Source organism: Semicossyphus pulcher, unplaced genomic scaffold, assembly GCF_022749685.1.
Source record: "Semicossyphus pulcher isolate SPU_LCO1_2020_fin unplaced genomic scaffold, fSemPul1.0.p SCAF_9, whole genome shotgun sequence".
NCBI classification, from domain to species: Eukaryota; Metazoa; Chordata; class Actinopteri; order Labriformes; family Labridae; genus Semicossyphus; species Semicossyphus pulcher.
This window is the reverse complement of record NW_027211770.1, coordinates 1,289,866-1,305,439: the sequence shown is the minus strand read 5'-3', so window position 1 is coordinate 1,305,439 and position 15,574 is coordinate 1,289,866. Positions and strand designations below refer to the sequence as shown.

The following is a 15,574-nucleotide window of genomic DNA, read 5'->3' as shown; positions in this document are numbered from 1 at the left end:
AGGTGAGGATCATGTCGTAGCACAGTTGTAGAGATTTTGAGATGCATGTTATGACAATGATTAAACAATATTTGATCCCAACCACGTCACAGAGCTTGACCTTTTATAACTGTTCTCTCAAATGCTTCAAATTCACTCAGAATAATAATGAAACATTGATACCATTACTATCCACTATAATCTGATGTAGGGAAAACGCTGTGTGGGTGTGTGGAGGCATCTGTGCTCTCACTGATTTGTCAGTTAAATGGGACACTTAAACCCTGTTAAAAGTTCTGGGTCTTTCCTTTCTGGCAGCAGATTATCCAATTTATAATCCGTTGTTATCTAAAACCTCCACTGAGCTGCTCAGATTAACACGATGCCTCTGTTGATACTGGTCCAACTTTGAGCTCTCAGCCAAATATCATCTTTAACTCATACAATAACTTTATTTTTAGTTTGCGTTTATGACAATTTGCTTGTTACAGATGCAACTTAGGAATTGTGAGTCTTTGTGAGAATTGTGAATTGTTTCATGTCGATTGTTTTTATCCTCGTCTGAATTTAGAACCTTTCTGCAGACAATAATGGAGCCATTAAGATGTAAGTTTCAAACAGTTACACAGTGCGGGGAGTGTTTCCTTTTCCAAAGGAACAACTTCTGAAGGGTTTGCCTTGGAAAGAGAAGTTGTTTTCTCTTCCGCCCATGCTGTTGCTTCCTGAGTCTTCTGGAGGAAGGAATTCCCTCTAGTGCTGGTTACCCACCCAACATCCTAACACAAACACACACACACACACACACACACACACACACACAGACAGGCTGCTTACATGCCTCTACAGAAGCACAGTTTGAGAGAGTCTAACTGCAGTGAAAAGGCCAGGGTCAGATAGGGTGGTCTACAGAACCAAATCTTTGTGGCCGGTTTTGTTCAATTTAAAGTCTGACAGTCATGCTCACATTTTCTTCAGGATTAGGTGATGTTTGAAATGTGAAATATGCAGCGCAGTGACCGAAGGGTTTCCTGTAGATATACATTTTTCTGTTGTTTATTTATCAAAGGATATTTCCCCTTTTTCATTCCCTAACAGCCCACAACAGTATAAGTGCCTTTGTTTATATTCAGTTAAGTCCTTTATTGTCATATTTGCACGAGTAACAGTGAAGTAGCCTCCCCGTAACAGTGCTTAAACAATATGTGTTTAAATGAAAGTTACCTGAATAAAAAAGAGGGTCTTTGACATGAGAAATAAAGTGAAGCAGTGAAAATACAGGAATACAATATATTGAAAATAAAATCTAGCACATGAGAAATACAATGCTTCACCAAAGTTTATCCTGAACAGTCATGTTTTCATCTTAAGGCATCACCAGTCAGCCCAGTGATCCCACGACTCTGGCGTAAATCTAAATAATTCATCCCTGAACCGAATTATTCACCTGACCGTCAGAGTCTCTTTTTTGTGCTCTGCTCGATCCTGATGTCTGTACTCTCATCTCTGCTTCGCTCCTCAGCAGGACCTTTGCAGTCATATTTATCCAAGCTGCAGGCTTTATTATTTATTATTAAATTACTTTTCCTCTGTTGATTCTCCATGGCCTGTGTGCTGTTTCATCCTGTGTCTCTGTCTATGTACCTCTCTCAGCCATGCATACCCTTACTCACAGTGGTGCAGTGGGGGGTGGGTTTTTACTTGGCTGACCCCACCCCACCCTCCACACAACCCCACCCTAATCAGGGCCCCACTGCGATCCATTCAACAGTCGAGCAGATGCTATTCAGCCCAGAGCTGTTAATGCTCACAGCTTGGTTGAGTGGAGGATGGGATAAGGAGTTGGTTGGGCTTGAAATAGTTTTTCTTCCCACAGTGCACACCCTCACTCTTTGTCTGATACTCAAGCCCTGCCCCAGATAATGCTGACACAATGCACAGCACAGACAATTTAATAGATGAGAATAAAAAATGTAAAAATTCTGAATATAGAGGATTTCTGTATGTAAATGTACACATGCATGCACCAAGACATTCACTAACTTGACAGATGTATCTTATATCTCCTATACAGGAACAACAACAAAAAAACAGTAATCAAGCTGCACAACTAAAAGGAGCTCCTTTAAGATTTACTAGTTGCTAGTTTACCAGACTGAAGGTTAAGCCATAAGTCGACTAGTCATCACATGTTTATAATATTAATTTAATTATTTAGATAGATATTTATGGAGGCTTCAGAAAATTGTTTGAGTTCAAGGCCTGAAAAAGAAGGTCACAAGTAACAGTATTTACAATGTGCTCCATTACAATAATATATGCTTAAAAGCAGTGATGATAATGGTTTCTGTAGGCTGATCGTTTTGCTGAAGTCTGACTCATAGCTGCTTACTACCTATCAAACTTACTAATGAGGAATGCTTGTGAGTTACTGTGAAAACGTTTCTGGACACGTTCTGCTAACTACTGTACCTTAACACTATTGCATCTGTTGTTGAAAGCATTAGTTCACTGTCTCAGCTGTACATCCTCAAACTTTTCTTTACACACACAGCTGAGAGACTATGTCATATGTAGGCTATAAGTGACGGACAAGGTGCAGCTCCTGAGTGGATTTGGAAAATCCTGAATGAATTCCTGAGTTTTTGTTTGTTTATTCTGCAACTAGGCATGGTCAACGAAGACCTTTGCTCAATCATCGTCAACCGAGTCTCTGCATGTACAGACACCGCAACGCAAGAGATTCATGAGGGAAGATTGAGCGTGATTATACATTCATAATTTTACAGGATATCTTTACTCTTTATAGCTTTAAGGTTAGCTAACTGGCTGCATGCTCAGTATTCCGGCAAGAATACTAGCAAGTGCACTTATAAAAATGTTGAACTATTGCTCAGTTTTTCTATGAAATAATAAATAAATAACTCATTCCCAGCAGTCTTGCAGGTCTGCTTGAGCTCCATCCATCCATCCATTAGCTTCCATTTATCCGCGGCCAGGTCGCGGTTTGCAGCAGGCTAAGCAAGGTGACCCATCTTTTCCAGTTCCTACTGGGAGTTCCGAGGCCAGACAGAATGTAAAATCCCTCCAGCGAGCTCTGGGTCTGCCCCAGGGTCTCCTCCCATTTGGACGTGCCCGGAAAACCTCTAAAGTGAGGTGCCCAGGAGGCATCCTAATCAGATGCCCGAACCACCTCAACTGGCTTCTTTCGATGCGAAGGAGTAGCGGCTCTACTCCGAGCTCCCCCCGGATCTCTGAGCTCCTTACCCTATCTCTAAGGCTGAGCCCAGACACCCTCAGAAGGAAACTCATTTCCGCCACTTGTATCAGCGATCTCATTCTTTCGGTCACTACCCAAAGCTCGTGACCATAGGTGAGGGTTGGAACGTAGATCGACTGGTAAATCGAAATCTTTGCCTTCAGGCGCCATGTGGGCCCACCACCTGCAAGGATAGGCATAGGGGTCGGGTGCGTTGCAAACAGGGCGGCAGGCAAAGGTGGAGGCCTTGGCATGCTGATCCCCGGCAGCATAGACTGGTCTGCTTGAGCTGAAGTCTTATTGTGTGAGGCCAGAAGTTTCTGACATCCATTTAACAAACACCGCTTCCTGAAAGAGTCTGTGAGGGTGTTAATCATCAATTCTGACAGTGCCAACAATACATCTATTTATGATCTCCTCTGCTAATATGAAGTTTTAATCATAACCATACCTCCACAGCTGATTATTATTGTGTTACACTTGAAAGCTGATCTTTTATTAAAGGGACTTCTTGGGCTCACCTCACAGTATTATTATATAAATGAAATAATAATTCAACTGGAACTGGAGCTGTTGTATTCCCCACTTCCCTAAAGTTATCAAAGTTGTTTAGTTTCTTTTTCATTTCCTATCCACACTCCTCCTTTGTACAGACGTAGTTCTTTTATTAGCCATCTGTTGAACTGATCACAAGAGTCCAAATGAAAATGAGAATTCTTTGGCTCAGAGGGACAACGTCGACAGAAAGGCTGTGTCTAACTACTGAAGTCATGTTTAAATTCTGATAAACAAAAGCTCCTCTGTAGTTGGAACCAAATGTTGATCGCAGTTACTATAAAGTCAACCTTTTTTCGCTTCCTTGTGTAAATATTTTGTAGATGTGTTCTGGTTCTGTTGTCTTATTTCCTGTTTTTAATCTAATCAACACTTTTCTTTTTTCTATTATACTTACAGCTAAGGACTAAATGAGACCACCTTTATTCTATTATTTTATAAAGCTGAAATGTTGAGCCAAAACATAAATGTTTCAGGTTAAAGTCCTCTCCTCTGATGTCTGAAGAACAGAACATGCTGCATATTGTGGTCATATGAGTCAAAGCACAATTGTAAGAGGGTGATTAGTCTGGTGCACGTTTCTATTTCGCTTGCATTTATTTGAGAGACCTGAAAGAAAAAGAATTTAGAAGCCTTGTGTTCACTTTCTTTACCTCCTTCACTCTAATGCTTTGTAGTCTGTCTGCAGCACTGAGCTTGTCCTTAACCAGCTTCTCTGTATGTAAGAATCTATGTGAATGTGTATGTGTGTCAGATGACCTATTGAAATCATTGCGGTGCAGTGTGCCTGTTACCTTGGCAACGCAGGCTTCTTAGTGTCTCTGTTTCTCGTTCTCTCCCTCTCGCTCTGTCTCCCCTCCCCTTTCATTTCCCCTCCACATCAGAGTGAGGTCATGTGACCACGCTGACGTCAAGCTGGAGAGGAGGCAGGCAGAGGAACGAATTAGTTTGTGGGCTTTTAACAGACCTCCTGCTCAGACTAGGAGCCTCTCTGAGTCTGTCAGTTACTATTAGCTCTGTCTCAGTCGCTCAGTCTGTATATTCTCCCCCCTCTCTGCTGTTCTTTCCCCCTTTCTCTCTCTCTCTCTCTCCCTCTCTCTCTCTCTCTGTTTCTTTCTGGTGCTCGTCTTTATTCCCGCCTGTTGCTTTTGCTTCTGCTGCTGCTGCTGCTTCCACAAACTTAGTCTAGAGAGAAAGTGCTGGGTGATGGACTGCTGAACGGCTTGTACGTCGCTACAAAGTGAGGTAAGCTTCCTGTGTTTTCTCTTTATGTGTGTATTGTGTGTTTTAGCAGCTAGTGGTTGCTTCCAGAGGCTAGAGCTTTTAGTTCATGATTGTGAGTCACATACTTACAGAAGGGAAGTTGTCTCTTATATGAATTGACTGAGGGTGGATGAGGCTCTGTGTATATCTGGAAACTCCTTTTGTTGCCCTTAAATACTTAGATTACCTCAAAGACTTTAAGAAGTTCACAAATGTAGTGTGATCTTTGAGGTTTCAGGGGAAAGCCGTACCCTGGCTTGGATCTCGAAGGCTAGTTGCAAGCAAACAGCCGGATCTGTTTTCACCACCTGCAGGAAGTGAGTGCATGATAGAAGAGCGAGGAAGAGAGTGTGATTGTTACAGGGCTGATTATGTGTTTGTAGCTGGAAGTGATGGGCAGCTCCACATGGCTTTTCCTCCCAAAGCGTTGCTAATGTTAGAGGCAGTAGTGTGGGCTGGAGCTGCTGGTTCTGTCTGCCAGAGAGTGAGGGGCAGGGGGGGCAGGTTGCAGCTGCTCTGCCCCCCCTCAGAGGGATGGGAAAGCCTCAGAGGTATGCATTGCAAAAATGAAACTCGGATTCAGTTAGAAGATTTTTTGTTTCAATTTTGGGGGTGACATGAGGGCATTTCAAAGGAGTTTTAGATTGTCAAGAAATGTACAAGTGTCTATCTTGAGACCAACCACCCCCCCACCCACCCAAAACCCCTTGCCCCCACCCATCCCCCTTGCTGTGTGCCTCTAACAAAAGCATCCCACATTTAGCCCACATTGGGTGGAAAGAAAGAGAAATGTGCATAACAAGTGGTTTGGTTCTCCCTACAATGTCTGTGAAGGTTCTCAGTCATCCAGGTCATGGTAATTCTAAGGTTAATCCAAAAGGCATCTCCCCACAATACTTCACAGTTTCTCAGTCTCTCCTCCTCCTCTCTTTGATTTTGTTACTCATCTACTGTGAGACTTTATCTCTTACTCTCTTTTCCTCCCTAGTAGTGCCTGCCGTCTCAAACGTAATGAAGCAGTGACAAGCAGGCCGATACTGATACTATTATCAGTAGCCCCTCCAAAATGAACTGCTTTGAGGTAACTAACGGCAATAACTGAGAGTCTACAGTTGGTCAAAAGTTAGCAATAATTGTTTTTCCACCAATATTGTGGGCATTATTTTTTTTACCACACTAGTATCATAGGGGCACTTGGATTTACAGGGTTTTTTTTCAAGCATGTTCTCAAGTATTTTCTCTCAGTAAATAGCTTTAGGTTTGATAAGGACCTGGCTAGGGCTGTGCTCTCAGTTGAATCTGAGTTTGGCTTTTCAGTAGCTTCAGGAGTTCCTGTTTTTTCAATTTAGTGACACCAAAGTTTTACCTGGAGGGTGCACTTTTTTCAAAGTTTTCCATAAGCACTGGCTGCGAGCTGGACATTTAAACACTTCCAGCTGACTCATTTCTCAGTGTTTCACATCATGTCACCTTCGTATTAGGATACTATTTCCACTGATGAGGGATTTATGTCAGTTAGTGAGCTGAAGACTGCAGAAGCTCAGCTCGCAGCCCCTGAAGCCCCGTCGACAAGTGTGTTCAGTGTTACTGATTTGAATCACCGGGTCTGTTTGTTTTGGAGAGGAAGAGCCCTCTGTGAATATTCTGTGTCTTAAAACAATGAACACCAATGGGTCATTTTGAGAGTCAGTTTGTACAGTTTACAGCCTGCCATGCTGTTCATGCTTTGCTCTCTCTGATGATTTTGGGGGGCATCCCTGGATCGGGCAAATATACCATAGATGTATGGTAGACTTATAGGTGTTGATGATCATCAGGACATTTAGTCTTCACAGAGAATTATAGAGCCTTTCTTTGAGTATTATTGAATATTGGTCTTCCTACTGTGTTTTTTTTTGTGATAAGTGATTCCAAACGTTCTACAGGCTTCATCGTTCAGAACAGTCTACTTGTGAGAAGAGCTGCAGGAAAACCACAAGAGGCAATTTTGGGTCAAGAGATAAAGAATTAATGTGATGGCTGTCCTTGGTCTTAATGCTATTTTTATGTTGTGCCAGTGTAAGCCGGGTTTGTTGGCAGGCATTTACCCTGAAGAGAGAGCCACTGTCACACACACCTCTAGCATACGGCCAGTAGCTTTATCTGACATCCTGCAGTAGTGAACTATTCTTTTGACGCGTGTGTGCCTGCATGTGTGTGTGTATGGGTGTGTGTGTGTGCGCTGTACTAGCTAAAGAGTACAGTTTCATAATATTGTTTCTTGAATTATGAAAGCTTCATACTGAAACTGTTTTCAGAGTCTTCTTCCCTGTCATGTGTGTTTCTCCCTGTAAATCCTCCTCTTCCTAAAGCCTAAGCCTAAAGACAGACTTTCTCTTTGGTGTGACAGCTAAACGTCAGCAGAGTCGGTCATTGCTGTTAGCATACTGACAGGTTCTGTCAGAATGCATCGCAATGACTCATAAGCTAGCAATACCCTTGACAACAATGCATTGATTGTTTGACACATATCCAGAAAACAGGGTTGAATTCAAATAAAGCAGGTCCAGACCGTACTCTTTCAGGGCTCGACATAAGCACTGCCAGTAGATTACCTATTGAACTGGCCCGGTGTGCCAGTAGGATCTATAAGCCCACAATGTAGACAATATAGTAGCCCTCCCGAGATTCACAGTTCTGATGAACGGGACGAATTACTTTTTACACAGAACCCTGCGGTAATCTCCGTCCGATGTCAGCATCACTGCAGGCACTTCGGCTGCTGCTGTCAACGACATGTTACACGCTACTCGCTGCACTCGCGACAGATCAGCTGTCATTCTAGAACACGCTAATTGACGTTAGCAAGCTACCGCAGACTAGTATAAACACACACGTTTTAGTTTTCATGCACACGCGAGGGAGATTGACTTCCCCCAACACAGATGAGCCACTCAACAACAATAACAGTGTTTCCCACACATAGAACAACAGGAAAAGTCCGTCTGATATCACAGAGTGCAGCTTTAAATGAGAGCACAGAGTGAACTGACCAAAGCAGATGGGCAGCTGCGTGAGGTGGCAATAAGTGTGTGTATTCCCATTATCAGCGAAAAAAAACTCATTGTCGACCCCTGTCTTTGTTATATTATTTAGAGAGGCACGATATGAATCCAACATGAACAGCACTTCGCAACATTTGGCAACAGTGGCAGAAAAACTTCCTTTTAAACAGGCAGAAACCTCGAGCAGAACTCATGGTAAACAGCCGTCTGCCTCGACTGGAAGGGCAAATGTTTTGTATCTGCTCTACAGTTTTTACCATCACACCACCTGGTTTCAGATGTGTGAGTTTGTGAGCATGCAATGTGTGTCTGTGTGGTTGCAGGTGATGGAAGAGTGTCAGTTTCCTGCATGCCTAACACTGAGTGTGTGTGTGTTTTAGTGTGAAACACATGGAGATGCAGTGTTGCATTATGTTTTAAATAAAAGTCTAAATTGATTTGAGATAGTTACATCATGGAAAAGGTGACTTTACTCCCTCCTATTGAGCCCACACATACACAGAGATGTTTTATGTGTTTATGCCCACATCCATTTAAAAAACCTGGAGAAAGCGAAGTAGTTTCATGATGCTATGCACAATCTTAGCTGAACTGCATGAACCAGGCTTCTGAAACATCCTGTTTTGTACTTAAGGGAGTCTCATGTAACAGTGATGGAAACTAACTTGAAGGCAGTTTATATAACTGTTGATTTATGACCAGAGCCAGAGATGAGGACAGAAACTGAGAGAAATGGAAGGAAAGAGATCTAGTGAGAAAGACACTTAGAGATAAATGAGAAGACTTCGGGAGGCAGCTGGATGTTTTTCTGTCTGCACTCCTCTCAGTCTTCTATCAGGTGCAAAATAATGGATGCTCAAACTGGTAGAGTATTTTGAAAACTGGTTGACTGAATTAAAGGCCGCAGGACTCTGTTTTTGATGTATGTTACTGTTATTAGTCAGAGAAAGAGATGGAAACTACTGACATTCCATGTACAGTGATAAGTGTTGGATAGTGTTTAATCTCTATATATATGCAGAATCAGCTGGCAAGGGACAAGAGTTTTGCTGTCTGAAGTTTTCTTGTTTCCATTTGTAATCTGATTATTGTTATCAACAGTCATGTCTGAGCTGGTTGTATGCAGGAAAACTGTTCGTGTGGAGAACAAAAGAGGTGGAACACCTTGGCAGAAATGCAATCCTGGAACTGACCAGCTATACATGTGATGTCAATTTATTAACAATCCGCTTAAAGATGTCGTCTTTTAACTTCCAACTCCATTCCTGCTTCTTATGTCTTCGATTGTAAACAATTACCACTTAAAGGAAGAGGAAGACTTGGTCCAGATACCCATAGTCAATTACTCGGGTATGTGCTGGTTACACTGGAGGCCCCAAATATTGCTGGTCGACTTCAAAGGCTCAATCGTTGTCAGATGATGGATAGTGAGATTGAATAATGGTGAGTTATTATAGGCTCTAGGGAAAGCCTTATGTTCAGTGTATGTGTGATGGTCTGAGCAATGGATTAACCTTTACTTCAAAGTAGTCTGTCAAGTTTTCATTGTAAAATGAAGTGGGCTTTTTTTTCTGCACTCATTCAGCAGTTAACAGAAATGTGGACCGGCGAGCACGTGATCCCTAACAGCACCTGCTCAGTAAAACAATGTTTGACAGCAGTACTTGTTGTAAATGCACCACATAATTTGTTTAATGAAGTTTCGTTGTATAATTAAAAAAATTGTGTAGCATGGATTTAATTTAAAGTGGAAAATGTGGCCTCTCTCACATAAACTCCCACTCAGGAGGAGCAGCATTAATGTTAGTCTAAATTGGGGAACACAAACTTCACTGTGCGACTTGGATGTCTCAGTTACACAAAAGGTACTTGACATACGGGGTGACAAACTCTATGAGAGCTCCTGTACAGTTGTACGTGACATTTTCAAGAGTGGTAATGGCAGTCTGTTAAAATAGAGTATGTTACTCTTAAATCAAATTGTCTTTCTACAGGGTACATTTTAAACTTACCTGAAGAAGCAGGTGATGAGAAACACATTTGACCAAAGTGTGGAGATGTCGCTGTAGTTACTGTGTTTAGATGGCCGTGACATCTTTCACTCCTTAATCCGCTCGCACTTTAAAGATCAGAACAAAAAGAAGGGGGTTAGTGACACTGAGCACATTACACTTCTCAGATAATAGTTACTCATTGGAAGTCACCACCACACTAAAAAGATGTGTCATGGAATCATCAGACATTATGATCTGATTTCATTTGTGTCTTCCATCATTGTAACGTACAAGTTTAGTCAGAGCATGTAGACAGACACATTTGTGGTAGTTCAGAGGGACAGCTGGTCAGCCAATGCTTTTGTCTTTCTCCAATAGGCTTCTTTAATGAACGGGTCATAGGTCATTCAACTGAAATCCGGCCCCAATGGAGTGCAGAATGCACTGAGAGATTGCCCCAAGCTAAAGGTTCCCACATGGGAAGACACAGTGACGGGATTTAAAGGATAACCTTGGCCTATAGGCTCCCATGCATTGGTTAACGGGAACTATGGGAACCAGAAATTCTATTTTTAGAGTGACAGAGGAATTCACACAAGAGACAAAAGAAGGAGTTTCTTTTTCTGTGAGCAGCTGTCCATTTCCAGAGTCTAGTCATTGGTTATACGTCACACTGCAACAGGGGAACTCCCTTGCTGCCATTACTGAGGACTTCTCTGTTGCATGAGTTTCATTAAACCACACCTAAAGTTTGTAAATTAATAGATTATTATTAGAGTGAATAACAATGTAAAGTGACTAACAATGTAGTTAAGTTATTAACATGTGGTTCTGTGATTTAAATAACGGTATTTCTCTCTCTGGTTTCAGAGGATCTCAGTTCAGTTGACAGTGTGGTTAGCTGCTTCATTGTATTTGTGTTAGTCCTTTTTGGGAATTATTTTGTAACACTCTGAAGCATCGAGCCAGGAATGGAACTGCCACTGCATGTTTTTGCCACAGTGCCAGAAAAACTGTGACTGTGGCCAGACACTTGATAACTGTTTCCCCCCATTATGATAATGCAGGTGGACATTTAAAATTGGACAGTTGGGCGTGGTATACAAAATTGCAGTGATTTAATTATTTTTTATGTGTATGTGGTCTTTTCTTTCTAACACACTGCTACACAGATAAAAAGAAACTGATGATTATAGCAAACAGATATTTAACCACTGCCAGATTATTCATGTTTTAATTTGATTCTAACATTATGTTTGTGATGTTCAGTGAAACAGCATTTGAGCTGGTCTTTTCAAAATGACTGGTAATTATTAAAGGCTGCTTGGCGGGTATTCATACATGCTTTGGTTTGGCCTGTTACAGCAGGCACCAGTGACAACTTAAAATAAGATGCAGTCCAGTTTACGTAAGACATCCATGAGTCTATGACATCTTTGAGGAAGGATTTTACAGCCGAGGAAAGTTACCACATACATATTTCATTATTGATTGCAGCAATTCCAAGGTATGTTTGTGGCTTTACACACTTTGGTCAAAATTATTATAAAGAATCATCCTGCAAACCTTGTCTGAAAGGCTTGATTTAGAAAGTGTACTAACATAGGCCCTGATGTGTTTCATGCAATGATCACTGTCAAGACATTTGGTGCTGGGTCACTGTACACGCATTACAGATCAGGGCTTTCATAAATCAATAAATGACTCATCCTAATACGATATCAAATGTGGTCCTTTTTGGGAAATGACTAGAACACATGACATGATTTTTAAAGAATTTTATTTGAAAAAAGTACAATTATTCTTGACATTATTTTGCACTTGCTGTTTCCACCTTTCTCATGGAGCAAAGAGGGAACTCTCCGCCAGTATGGAAGATACTGAATTATTCAAAATATCGCATGTGAATTATTTCCCAAAGGGAGAGCTGCAAATGACAGCGTGGCAGCTCGGAGGTGATGGATCTCAGCTACACAACTACTTAGAATTCCTCAGTGCTCGCAGAGATCTTTGGCAGTCAGGATGCATGCTTTACTGGGGGATGTGAGGCGAACAGTGAAGAGTGCTATCACTGAATTTGTCATCTTAAAATCACTTGAATGTAATATCTGCTTGGAAATTGCCTTCTGAAGCTGTGGATTTATTGTGAGCTGAAGAAGATGCTATCGTGGAGAGGGGATATTGCAGCACTGTTCTTCCTTGTTATGTGCAAGCTTGTCCGTTGTTGTGGCAGCTGTTCTCAACACAGACAGAAATACTGTAAGCCCACACACATTTGTGTTTCACTGATGTTGGTTTTGAATATCTTTTGCGCAGATATGACAAATGCTGTGTTAGGACTTTCTGTCACTGTTTATAACATGCTTTCATACTCTATGAATAGTTACATTAAACAGTAACTGATACTTCCTCTTGAGTCTTTAGTTATTCTACAACTCTTACTTTGTATTGACTGAGAGCATAGTGAACTGTTCCATCACTGATTTAGCCTGTTCCATCCCTACATGCATGACTCTGTGTATGCATGCTTGTTATATATTGTTAATTCCAAATATATTTCAGAAAGCATTTTTCACAGGAGGAATAACTGTTTTTTGTCAATCCAACAAAAATAATTGGCAAATCGAGGTACCTTTGCCCATTCATTGTACAATACTATTTACCATAGTACTACAGATATTGCAAAATAAAAACAAGAACACGAATCTAGCCGAGTTAACAGAGAAGCAATGGAGAGGTCCGTGCCTTCTAAAACAGTAATAGCTTCGTGTCTAGAATAACCCTGCTGTATTCCCATCTTTGCTTCTTTTGTGAGCAGACTTGTTTATGGATTGAATGACACTAATGTGAAATTAATCTTTGATGAGAGCAGCAAAACAAATTCTAAAATGGCCTATGTTTGCATTATCACTACTGTGTACAACAGAGGAAATTAATAGCTGCCAGTATTCTGACATAACATTCTCACTGTTTAACAAATCCCCGTTCTCTGGATTCATCCTGACCCCTGACCTCCACTGTGATGTAATTTCCGTTCTGTTTGCTATTTTCCGTGATGTAACATCCTGTTACTATATTTTCCATTGACCACAGGAAGCAGAGCGAGCTTTGTTGCATCCCCAGAGGCGTTCTTCAATCAGAAGCATCTCCAGGCTCACGCTCTGCCCGAGTCACATTTTCTCTTTCCCTTTCTCTTTTTTCACTCTCTGTCTCTCTACTCTTTCTCTCTTAAGGCACACAATACTAGACGTGGTAGACCTTGCCCTCTTTCACAACAACCTTACATTCTCCAGCTGCTCTTATAGTTGCTCTGCAAACATCTTTTATCATTTATAGTTCAGCTTTGGCACATTTTACAGCCATCCCACCTCATCTTTAACAATGCTAATGGTAATTTGTATCTAGCAGGTGTGATTGAGTGGGAGGCAGTTCTTTTTCATGATCAGTCATCAGTTTTATGGAAAATTCAAAACAAAGGATAATCAAAAAAGGTAGCAGTTGGTGCTTTAAACATTTAAAGCCATAGAAAAGTAATCATTGTGCCTGAAGTGTGAAATGTTTACTTCGGATGTGTTCCATACAGATGGCAGGCAACATTAAACCATTAATACAATGTTACTGAGCACAACACAGTTAAGCCTCCTCCTAACACTAACTGTTGAGTCATAATGACTCTAAGTAGACATGGCAGGAAGCAGAGAAATGTGGGTTTCTCCACATGTTTAAGGGATGTGCATGTGGTGGAACAAGGTTGATATTTGTGGATGCTGTTCTGTTAACACCCTCCAAAACCAGTAAGGAGATTAAATGCAGTATTTGTCTGCTTTAAAGTAAGCTTCAAATATTAGCTTTTCAAGCTAACCACCTAACAATAGTGTGACAAGATTACTTCAGAAGTATTTACTCAAGTTCAGAGGTGTTTGTCTGCATTATCATCTGGATTTAAAGTTAACTTACTTAACTTATAATACTCCATGTTCACAATTAGCAGATGCACTATATTTTCTCATTCTAATAAGGCTGGTCCTGTATGCTTGTAATATTGTGTAAGCCTATGTGAGCAAGTGGAGCGGAAACAAGGCAGTTTATATAAGTGGGTGGAATGCTGGCAAACACAGGGACAGGTGATTAATTAGCATAAATGCATGTAATCAAGGGAATCAGGAGACGCGTAGGGCAAGGAACTGAAATGACAGGAGGGATAAGTGATTTCATTTCTAATCTGACTTAACACTACAGCTGTCAATGCCAGTGGACTAGATCACACTACAACAGTACCTGCACTAAAAGATAGTTTGACCTCTATTCTGTTGCTGGGACCCTGGAGTTCGTCATCCAGCCAATTGACCAGGTCCAATGATCCAGTACCATGCAAACAGAGAGCACCCACCAGAGCAACACAGACAGGGAATTAAACAAATTAAAGAACAAAGTACAAAGCAGGGGTCTTTTTCTTTTGGACCAAGAGGAAATGAAAAAAGGAAGAAAAAAAGATTCCACGTAGGCATGTAACCAGAGCTGACTCTCAGTCTAGCAAAATAGTTGTGACCGAGCTGAGATGCTGTCTAATCCAGTGTTATCCCAGATATTTATGCATTTGATAATCAAATGCTTGCAAGCCAGAAATATCTTTAGATATGTTATATAATACTTATTTAATACCTCTAACATGGGTAACAACACAGACACAGTGAGCACAGATCTCTCCAATGTGGCTACGTAAATACAAAATTACGTAACCTTTAAGTTGATTATGAAATCAGGAAGCATGTCATCCTGTTATTCTCACTGGTTTACTCTTTTTTCCCTGTATCAATCGGCACAATGTGTGGTTGCCTCCTCCTCCTGTCAGGTCTGTTACCATGACAACCTAATGAAGGCTAAGAAGGCCATTTAAAAGTATAGGAGCTGAAAATATCGACTGTGGGCAGCTCCAGGCTAACCAGCTAGCAACGCTAATCAATCAGACCCAACCACAAACAGTGTTTGTCTGCTGTCTCAGGTTTGTTGTTAATTTGATGTGAAGGAAATTAGACAAGTATTGTCAGCTAAAGAATATGTAAGAGTCAATGAGTCAGATCCCAGGAAATGTGTCCAAAATTAGTCCATGTAGTAAATGGTAAATGGACTGCACTTACATAGCACTGACTAGTTTTCAGACCACTCCGAGCACTTTCAAGCTACATGTCACAGTCACCCTTTCATACACTGATAGCAGAAGCTGCCAAAGTGCCAATCTCCAATTGAGATAACCATTCACCCTCAGTCATACACCGATGACTGTGCCTTCAGGGGAAATTTGGGGTTCCGAGTCTTGTGCTTCGATTGAAAGATGACCTACCACTGAGCCACAGCCACATATTACATAGTCATCTGCCCCACTCTTGGGTCACTCTCTATCAAGCTACTGCCGGCTTTCACTGTTGAATGTTTTCCCACCTCGCCTCCTTGGTGTCAGAGCATTGAAAGGAAGTTTGAGGGGA

The 15,574-nt window shown here is 41.3% G+C and overlaps 1 protein-coding gene across 2 annotated transcripts in view; it reads left to right on the top strand.

Moving 5' to 3' along the window:
* ncalda (neurocalcin delta a) overlaps positions 1-15,574 on the top strand; it is a 73,910-nt gene that overhangs the window by 33,576 nt on the left and 24,760 nt on the right. Inside the window, exon 1 of one of the 2 annotated variants that reach the window (XM_069655577.1) lies at positions 4,741-5,035. The exons of the other annotated variant lie outside the window; for it this stretch is intronic. The gene's annotated coding sequence lies outside the window, so the exon portion shown is untranslated. Of the gene's footprint in view, positions 1-4,740; positions 5,036-15,574 lie in introns of those variants that run through there. 2 annotated transcript variants of the gene reach the window in all.